Raw genomic sequence first — 9748 nt, 5'->3', positions numbered from 1 at the left:
TATCTCGTCACCTATTCCTGAATTAATCCGTTCGGCTTACGCCAAGGATGAACAGTGTGTAGCTCTGCTACGAGCCTTAAAGAACTCGGATTCGGGTATTACATTACCGGCACGTTTGCGTGCAAGGTTACATCGATTTTCTATGAATAACCTGTTCCTTTATTGCACAGACATCGCCAACCCTCCGCGTGTCATTGTATCTCATGATGAGGATTTAAAGTACCGGATCCTCTATGAGGCCCACAATACTGTCCTTGGTGGTCATCTCGGTAGAGAAAAGATCTACGGCTCTATCAGCCAGATTTAGTGGTGGCCCAAACTTTATAAATGTGTCAGCACCTATGTTCGTTTATGCGAAACTTGCCAATAGGTGAAACCCTCGGCGCATGCTGCTGCGCCACTGGCAAGCCTGCCCGTACCCATAGAATGTTAGGAGTCCATTTGTATGGATTTTGTTTTCGGTCTATCGAAAGATTCGGTCAGTAACTCCGGCATAGTGGTCTTTGTTGACCGATTGAGCAAAATGGCTCACTTAGCGGCTGTGCCGAATTCCATTGATGGTGAAGGTACAGCAAGGCTGTTTATTGATCGCGTGTATCGATAATACGGCTGCCAGTGGCAATTGTCTCTGATCGGGACCCCCGTTTCACGGGTAAATTCTGAAAATCAATTTTCCGAGTGCTTGGCACCAGATTGGATAGCTCAACTGCGGACCATCCGCAGACCGATGGTCAAACCGAACGTGTCAATCGCGTCATTGGAGACGTTTTACACAGTGTGTGTGCTCAGACACCAAACGCTGGAGCTCAATGCTCCCAGTGGTGGAGTTTGCGTTAAATAATGCTGTATGTGCCTCTACAGGCTATACTCCGTTCTATGTCAACGGTCTCACCCACTTACGCATTCCGTTAACGATTCCACTGCGTGATTCAGGGCTTCGTGGGGGAGAATTGGCCGATAGGCTTGCTTTTATCATCCCCGTTACCGTTCGGAAACAAGTAAGCGAGTTTCTTGATGACGCGATTTAGTGTCTCAAGACATGTAAGGGATAAGATGGCTGACAGCCAAGACAAACAAAAAGAACAAGCGGATGCCAAAGGCAGAAGCTGTATTAATTATTGTATGGTCGGAGACCGAGTTTTACTAAACGCTAAAAACCTACCTACCAACTTGGTTTTCGCGGTCTTCAAAACCAAATTGCGCCCGTGCTTTATTGGACCATTTGCGGTCGTGGCCAAGAAGGGCCTAGTTTTTACGCCAAACCTTCCCAGCAAGCTGCGTACACACCCAGTGATCTACGTCGGCTTGCGTAAGCCACATCGGGACCCTTCCCACTTGGACTTGAAGGCGCTTGCGCCGAGACAGGCGTTCGTGCCTCAGATTGCTGCATCCTCATCAGGATGTCCAGCTGGCCCTCTAAATTAGGTTGCTAACGCTCCAGCGTTGAAAGACGGTCCCGAACCGCCTCAAAAGAGCTCTCAACCCGAGCAAGGACCTCACGAAGAAGTTGTACCTCGTACCTTAGAGCATCAATTGCTTCCGCCGAAATTTCATTCCCCTCCCGCGCTGCTTGATGCGCGAAGGAACCTTCAGTTTCACGTGGAGAAACTATTTAAGCGACGTCGTCGTGAGGGTCAATACCAGTATCTGGTGAACTGGCTAGGGTACCCCTCTTCTGAAAACTCTTGGGAGTTCGAGGTACCTCTTCGGCAAGATTGCCCGTACGCCGTTGACATTTTTGAGCATCAAGCTCAGGGCGAACTCGCGTCAAACGACGCTTCCCACCACTAAACGTGGGATTACGTGAATCCAAAGCCTCAGTGCAGCTTCATCCTTGGTTGTACGGTCAACCGAAGCACTGAAATATCGGCTAGACCTTTCTTCGTTTTGTGACATAAATGCCGAACGTAACTGGCCTTTGGCCTTAAGCTTAGCAAAGTCGAAGCGAAGCTTCCGTTCCAAACGAACATCACCTCTATCGGCAGACTCTCTGATATTCCAGATATTTCGGAGTTTGCGGATTCGGTGAACCCATTTCTCAAATGAGACTTCGTTTTCAGTTCTTGTTTCGTTTGGAAACAAAACATTAAAATCTACTTCATTGAGGTCACCGAAGCCCTACGGGCTTTATCACGTTAACGCGTCAGATACTGACTTCGCGTCATTACCTTTGGCGTAAGGTATTGCTCATGAAGAACGTCGCGAGCAGCGATCTCCTTCGGCGTCCTCGCCGGGTCACCAGAGATCTAGATGGCCAAGCTATGACCCGCTATCTCTTTGAGACGCTCGTCCGCACTAAGCGGAGTGAATCTATATTCATTAAGAGCTTTTGCTTTCGCTATCTTGGCAGCTCGACGGCGAGCTTGCTCCTGCCTGCTCTTGCTCTTCATCGAGCGGATTTGTAATGATGTTGGACTCGGGGTCCTGTGTCCTGCTTAATGCAGTTAAGACATAAGCGGCACCACGTTCTGGAACGAATTTGGGGCCCGCCGAAGTTCATCCGGAGGAGAATGCGTGTAAGAGCGACGCTCTTTCTTCTCATCCTCTGGTGGAGAGTGACTTTCAAAGTCCACTATTCCCTCATCGCGGAGGAAGGAGCTAAGCGTCTGTGACTCACGCTTGATTGTAATGGGACAAAGGAAAGAAAAGCACAACCGAACGGTTAGCTGTTTAGGTTCCAACTTCAAAAAGGAAATGAAGCGAATGTTGTCACTCGGTGTCAACAGTCTGATGGGGGGGGTAATAGGCACACATTGGTTGGAGAACCGTGGTTGTAGTACTTTACTTTTTATGGGTTAAATACCCTTTTATCCTATTCTAAAAAAGTTAATTACTTAGATCCGATTTATTCTGGGTAACAAATGCTGTCGCCGCCCTATATAAATCTGCCGGCCGAAATCTATTTTTAAATTAGCTGGGGTAAGGTTTTAGAATTGAACAATAAAAAAGTGCAGTTCCCCTTTTGATCTTAAAGCATTAAGTGCCTTCATTAGGCTTGCCCACTGATCTGTAAGAGATAGAAGCCTTTCTAAGGTATGTACTCCCGTCGCCTCCGTAATATTTGAAATATCAGAGATTCTGCGGATGTGGCTGATGTTCTTGGGAACGGAAGCTTCGCTTCAATTTCGCCATGCTTATAGCCGAAGGCCAGTTTCATCCGGCATTTATGCCACAAAACGTAAAAAGGACTAGCCGATATTTCAGCACTTAGGTTGACCGTACAGCCATGGATCGAAGCCGCACTGAGGTTATACATCCACCTGATCTCACGTCAAGTGGTGAGAAGCATCGCTTGACGCGAGTTGACCCTGAGTGTGGCGCTTTTAAAACGTCAACGGAGTACGGGCAATCTTGCCGAAGAAGTACCTCAAACTCCCAAGAATGTTCAGAGGTGGGGTACTCTAGCCACTTTATCAGATACTGGTATTGGTCCTTACAACGACGTCGCTTAAATAGTTTCTCCACGTGAAACTGAAGGTTCCTTCGCGCATCAAGCAGCGCGGGAGGGGAATGAAATTTCGGCGGAAGCAATTGATTCTCTAAGGTACGAGGTACAACTTCTTCGTGAGGTCCTTGCTCGGGTTGAGAGCTCTTTGGAGGCGGTTCGGGATCGTCTTTCAACGCTGGAGCGTTAGCAACCTAAAAATTTAGAGGGCTAGCTGGACATCCTGATGATGATGCAGCAATCTGAGGCACGAACGCCTGTCTCGGCGCAAGCGCCTTTAAGGCCACGTGGGAAGGGTTCCGATGTGGCTTAAGCAAGCCAACGTAGATCACTGGGTGTGTACGCAGCTTGCTAGGAAAATTTAGCGTATAAGCTAGGCCCTTCTCGGTCACGACCGCAAATGGTCCAATAAAGCGCGGGCGCAATTTGGTCTTGAAGACCGCAAAAACCAAGCTGTTAGGTAATTTCTAGCGTTTAGTAAAACTCCGTCTCCGACCATACAAGAATTAATACAGCTTCTGCCTTTGACATCCGCTTGTTCTTTTTGTTTGTCTTGGCTGTCAGCCATCTTATCCCTTACATGTCTTAAGACACTAAATCGCGTCGCGAGAAACTCGCTTACTTGTTCCAAACGGTGATAAGGCTGATATCAGCAAGCCTATCGGCTAATTCTCCCCCACTAAGCCCTGAACCACGCAGTGGAATTGTTAACGGAACGCGTGGGTGGGTGAGACCGTTGACATAGAACGGAGTATAGCCTGTAGAGGCACATACAGCATTATTTAACGCAAACTTCACCACTGGGAGCATTGAGCTCCAGCGTTTGGTGTCTGAGCACACACACTCTGTAAAACGTCTTCAATGACGCGATTGACACGTTCAGTTTGGCCATCGGTCTGCGGATGGTCCGCAGTGGAGCTATTCAATTCGCTGCCAAGCACTCGGAAAATTGATTTTCAGAATTTACCCGTGAAACGGGGGTCCCTATCAGAGACAATTGCCACTGGCAGCCGTGTTATCGATACACGCGATCAATAAACAGCCTTGCTGTACCTTCACCATCAATGGAATTCGGCACAGCCGCTAAGTGAGCCATTTTGCTCAATCGGTCAACAAAGACCACTATGCCGGAGTTACTGACCGAATCTTTCGATAGACCGAAAACAAAATCCATACAAATGGACTCCTAACATTCTATGGGTACGGGCAGGCTTGCCAGTGGCGCAGCAGCATGCGCCGAGGGTTTCACCTATTGGCAAGTTTCGCATAAACGAACATAGGTGCTGACCCATTTATAAAGTTTGGGCCACCAATAACTCTGGCTGATAGAGCCGTAGGTCTTTTCTCTACCGAGATGACCACCAAGGATAGTATCGTGTGCCTCATAGAGAATTCGGTACTTCAAATATCCCTCACCATGAGGAACAACGACGCGCGGAGGATCCGCAGCGTCCGTGCAATAAAGCAATAGGTCGTTATCGATAGAGAATCGATGTGACCTTGCACGCAAACGTGCCGGTAATGTAATACCCGAATCCGAGTTCTTTAAGGCTCGTAGCAGAGCTACACACTGTTCATCCTTGGCGTAAGCCGAACGGATTAATTCAGGAATAGGTGACGAGATAGTCGTTAAATGAAAAACCTCATAATCTGGCCTGCGTGATAACGCATCGGCCAAAGCATTCTGCTTGCCGGGTTATACTTCACCTCGAAGTTGTATTCCGCAAAAAAGGATAGCCATCGGGGCCATTCTCTGTAAGAGACGGGGCGACTTAGTCGCCGTGTGTAGCGACGCGTAATCTGTATAAATCACAAACGGCTTAGAGCCGAGCAGATGAACTCTGAATTTGACGAGAGCATACTTCATAACAAGTAACTCTTTGTCATGAACTGGGTAGTTATTTTCCGCAGCTTTAACCTGTCTAGACTCGAACGCAATAACACGTTCATGCCCATCAACATCTGTTTGTAACAAAGCACTGCCAATGGCAAAATCTGATGCGTTCACAGACGACACTGAAAGGCCAATTTGGGTTAGGCAGTGCCAGAATCGGGGCATCGATAAGACTATCCTTACCTGCTCGAAAAGCATTATTCTCGGTGCTAGTCCAGCACCATTCTGTATCCTTCTTAAGGAAACTAGATAATGGCTCGATGACCCACTTCGCACGCTTGGTAGATTACAACCTCATATAGGGAATGAAGCGAATGTTGTCACTCGGTGTCAACAGTCTGATGGGGGAGGGTGTAATGGGGCACACATCGGTTGGAGAACAGTTGTTGTGGTACTTTACTGTATGAGTAAATACCCTTTTATCCTATTCTAGAATAGATAATTACTTAGATCCCATTTATTCTGGGTAACAAATGCTGTCGCCGCCCTATATAAATCTGCCGGCCGAAATCTATTTTTAAATTACAATCGTTTTGAAAAATCTTTTCGGCTTATCCTATAAAAGAGAATTTATCTTTAAGAAGCTATAATTTGTATGCGTTCAATCCAAAAAATGCATTAGCGACTGTTTTTTTTCTAAAGTAACAAACATATATCAACTTTATTTGGTGAACGCAGTGTTCATGCAACTTTGCCGTTATAAGCTTTTTCTTGTATCTACGCTGTCAGCTCAAGCTTCCTCGGCATTGAAGTGAGGACTTGCAACGTCTTATATGCCCAATACAAAGATGAATGTCATCTGCATCTATCACAAAGTCTGACCCGAGCAAGATCTATTGATTGGTTGATTTAAGTCTTAATCAACCCCGCCAATCGTTACAAGACACGATTTTTTTGTGCGGTTCGCAAGGAGGCGCCATACTTAGTTTGATACTAAATGATAAGTTCAGTAGTAGACACAAGATCCTTACGTGAAATTAAGTTCGACCACTCGAATAAGTTGAGTGGTGATGCTTACTTGGAAAGCAACATCCGAGAAAATTGGAAATGCCCGTCGATTAGAAGCAGTGCGGAAGTCCTAGATCGACTGGAAGGGCTCATGGCGCTCAAGCCAGGCCATACCAAGGATGAGATCATTTCTCGAATCCAAATCAAGGACGAGACATCGTTCCATACTGTCAAAGTCCAGAAACTTTATGCCTAAGTTCAAGGAACATTAAAACAGTGACACGAGTCCCAGTCGCTAAGCAAACAGAGACTGTATCACTTTCATGCGCTTTAACCGCCTTAACGCATTGTGATTTCCTTCAAATAAAGGCGTCGAGCATAATTGCAAGACGCTCCTGAGTCATTTCATAGATTATCAATTGCAGCCCAACAAGCGCAACAAAAAGCGAGCATCGCCGATGGAGGGGTGAAATTGACCATGGCTTATCAAAGCCCTTCATAGCCGCTTGAGCAACTAAAAGCCAGGCTTTTACTCACGCCCCGTGCCATCACGCACCGAGCTAATTGCGGCTTGATCCTGTTTACTCTCACCTCCTAGAATTTCAATAGATCCTAGGTCTTGTTCAGTAGGGCGCCTCGCACTTACTGTGTATCGACGCTTTCCCGCACCGTGCCAGATTTCTAGTATGGGTCAGAGTTGGTGCTCTTTCGAGCTTAACGCGAATTTCGTAGGGGACAGGCCGGACGTAAATGTTTCGTGCTTCCGCACATACAACATCTACGGATGTTCTTATGCTGTTACACAGCTTGTAAAGCCTCTCTCCTTCCTCAACGAGGCTTAAATCCATGGATTCCAGTCTATTAGACGGTACCCATGTGGTCGAAGAGCTTGTTCGGTAAATAGGCGTGCTAACGCGAGCAGACTTTACATAGAAATCAGCGCGTAACGCTATGGCAACTGCCTCTTCGAAAGCAGCCGGATGAAAAAAAAATCAGAATAATTCCGTCCGGGGAACGCCCTCATTGAGGCCCCCCTCATAAAGATGGTCACTACAATTGCATCTTGCACTGGGTCTTGCTGCATAGATGCAAAGAGGAATCTCAACTCCTGGACAAAGTCCCCTAGAGTTCGTCTACCCTGTCGAGTCGCTAAGAGCCGTGCTCGCATGCAAAAAGCCTGATCAGGTGGTGCAAACATGCTCGTCATTTGCTATTTCAGCGATTCCCATGAGGCAAAAGCGTCAGTTATGGACGTACTGCACGATAGAGCCCACTCCATCGCTCTACCTTCAAGTTTGGAAATGGCCATAACCACTTTTTGCCGTTCTGTAAAGAACAAGGCAGAATCTATAGACATTTCCATCTATTTAATCCAAATAGGGAGATTTTGCCCTCTTTTCCCTCAAATGTCTTCACATTGACAGCTAGAGGGCGAGCCTTCGGCTCCGAACCAGGTACAGAGATGTATCGATTTGGCATAGATGCTACAAAGTGGTCCTGTACCTGACCGATCAGGGAGGTTTCGTATCGCATGTAGGCTGTAACACTTGCATGCAGGACCCCTGGCCTCTGGGATATAAAAAGCTCTACATGTATAAGCCTAAATACAGTTTCGTGCTTGTCATAAGCTGCGCGTTGCGCCTCTGAAAGTTCTAAAAACTCTTCGATTTCAGTGAAGACTTACTCTTGTAAAGACTCAGGCTTAGATTGACTACGAGTGCTACCAGGTGCAGCGAAGCTACCTCGCTCCTAAAGTCGAGGAAGATTTTTACACTCAAGAAGTCTCGTAGGTCTATTGAATTACTAAGTTTAACCACTCAGGGAGTCGTACGACAAGTCCATGCGGTATGCAAATAGTGTGGCGCCTTCGGCTGCGGTTCTGGCAGCCGCGGGCGTCGCATTATTGTCTCTTGCGCAGATGTTCCGTCTGTCGTTGTGTCATCTTCTTCCGCAACTCTAAATATTGCGGGTGCAGGTGGTGATACACCACGTGAATGTGACCCCTCTTTGGTGGTCGACTACGAATGCGATCGGACGAAATGGCCGACTCGGGGAGAATAGAACAGTCGCCTGATCATCGTCAGGCGGCTGACTATGAGTCTTCGAATGAGGGGGCTCATCCGAGTAGACGTGCTGGTAGCATTCGCTACAGCATGTTCGGTTCCGACGATGAGGATGATTCCTCATCGCCAGCAACGTTTCCCGTGCCGTCACCCGCACATATTTCTGTGCGTGGTGATGACGATGGCGGAAGCCATCGTAAGAAAAGTTCTTGTGGTACCCCTGCTTCAGTGGGTACCACTCAGGGTAGTGAAGACAATAAAATGTCTCATCTCGCCCCTGAAAAGAAGCCGTGGCTTTTGCCAGAACGGCTAATCAATAGCTTGTCTGGAGAAACTACTCCTCACAATAAATATCCTTTATTTATTGCGACAAAGCTACATGGCCTTGATCCCAGCGCGAAGAACTTTCGCGCTGAGGAAGATTTTTATCTCGATGCTTTTCTTAAGCATCGATGTTTAGTGGTAATAATAAGCGAGATAAAGTCTCGTTTATGCAAGCCTGGAGCGCGCTCATTCGCAATGTCAAAGACATTGGATGCGAAGCCTGGCTTCAAAACTAACGCACATCGCGTTAAATTTGAGAAACGAACTCCAACCGGTGCAAAGTATAAATTGCATCGGTTGTTACGTGAGGCTGGGCTTCCATGCCTCACGTGGGGTGTTCCCTGTCCGTGTTGTGAAGACAACTCGAAGAGGGTAAAAGGGAATGTCTATTACCTTTCTTCGCCCTAAGGAAGGTCTCGCATCTCTATTAAGATGCGGGATGCGATTGACATTTTGCAATCGACTTACAACCGCCAGGGACGCGTGTTTTCCAATGTGCCTTCTGAACCATCGGATGGGTCTCGTCATACTGACGGATGAGGCCCTCAACGTCAGCAACCAGCTGGGAACAAGGCTCCCAGCTGTCATGTGAAGGTGGATAGCCACGCCAGCGAACAAGATAACTCGTTCGCTGCCCCTTCACATTACGGTGGTTCTGGATACGTTCCACAAGGAAACGCTGGCCACCGTGGGAATCCACCAATGGTTGTGGTGGAGGAGGGAAAATTAGATCCGAACCGTATGTCGGATCTAATGTTGAGGATCGACAAAATCGATCGCTTCCTCCATGATTTGGAGGAGGGGACTTGACACGAGCGCGGCAAGCGTCGCTCGTTGAAGCAAACGGTGCAGGCTCACCATATCGAGCGGTTGGAGTTCGAAGAGTCGTACTCCATGTTGAAGTACGAACGGAAGTAATATGCCGTTCGCGATGAGCTGTCGTCAGCTCATCGTAGTTTTGAGGATATTCGGAACCGGCATGAGAAAACTTCAGGTTCAACATGAGAATCTGGTTCGTGATCACAAGAATCTTTTGGGGATTCTTGAAAAGGGTGGTCAAATCCGTCCTCGGAA

Source organism: Bremia lactucae, linkage group LG2 (genome assembly GCF_004359215.1).
Source record: "Bremia lactucae strain SF5 linkage group LG2, whole genome shotgun sequence".
Lineage (NCBI taxonomy): Eukaryota > Oomycota > Peronosporomycetes > Peronosporales > Peronosporaceae > Bremia > Bremia lactucae.
This window is presented reverse-complemented; position numbering follows the sequence as displayed.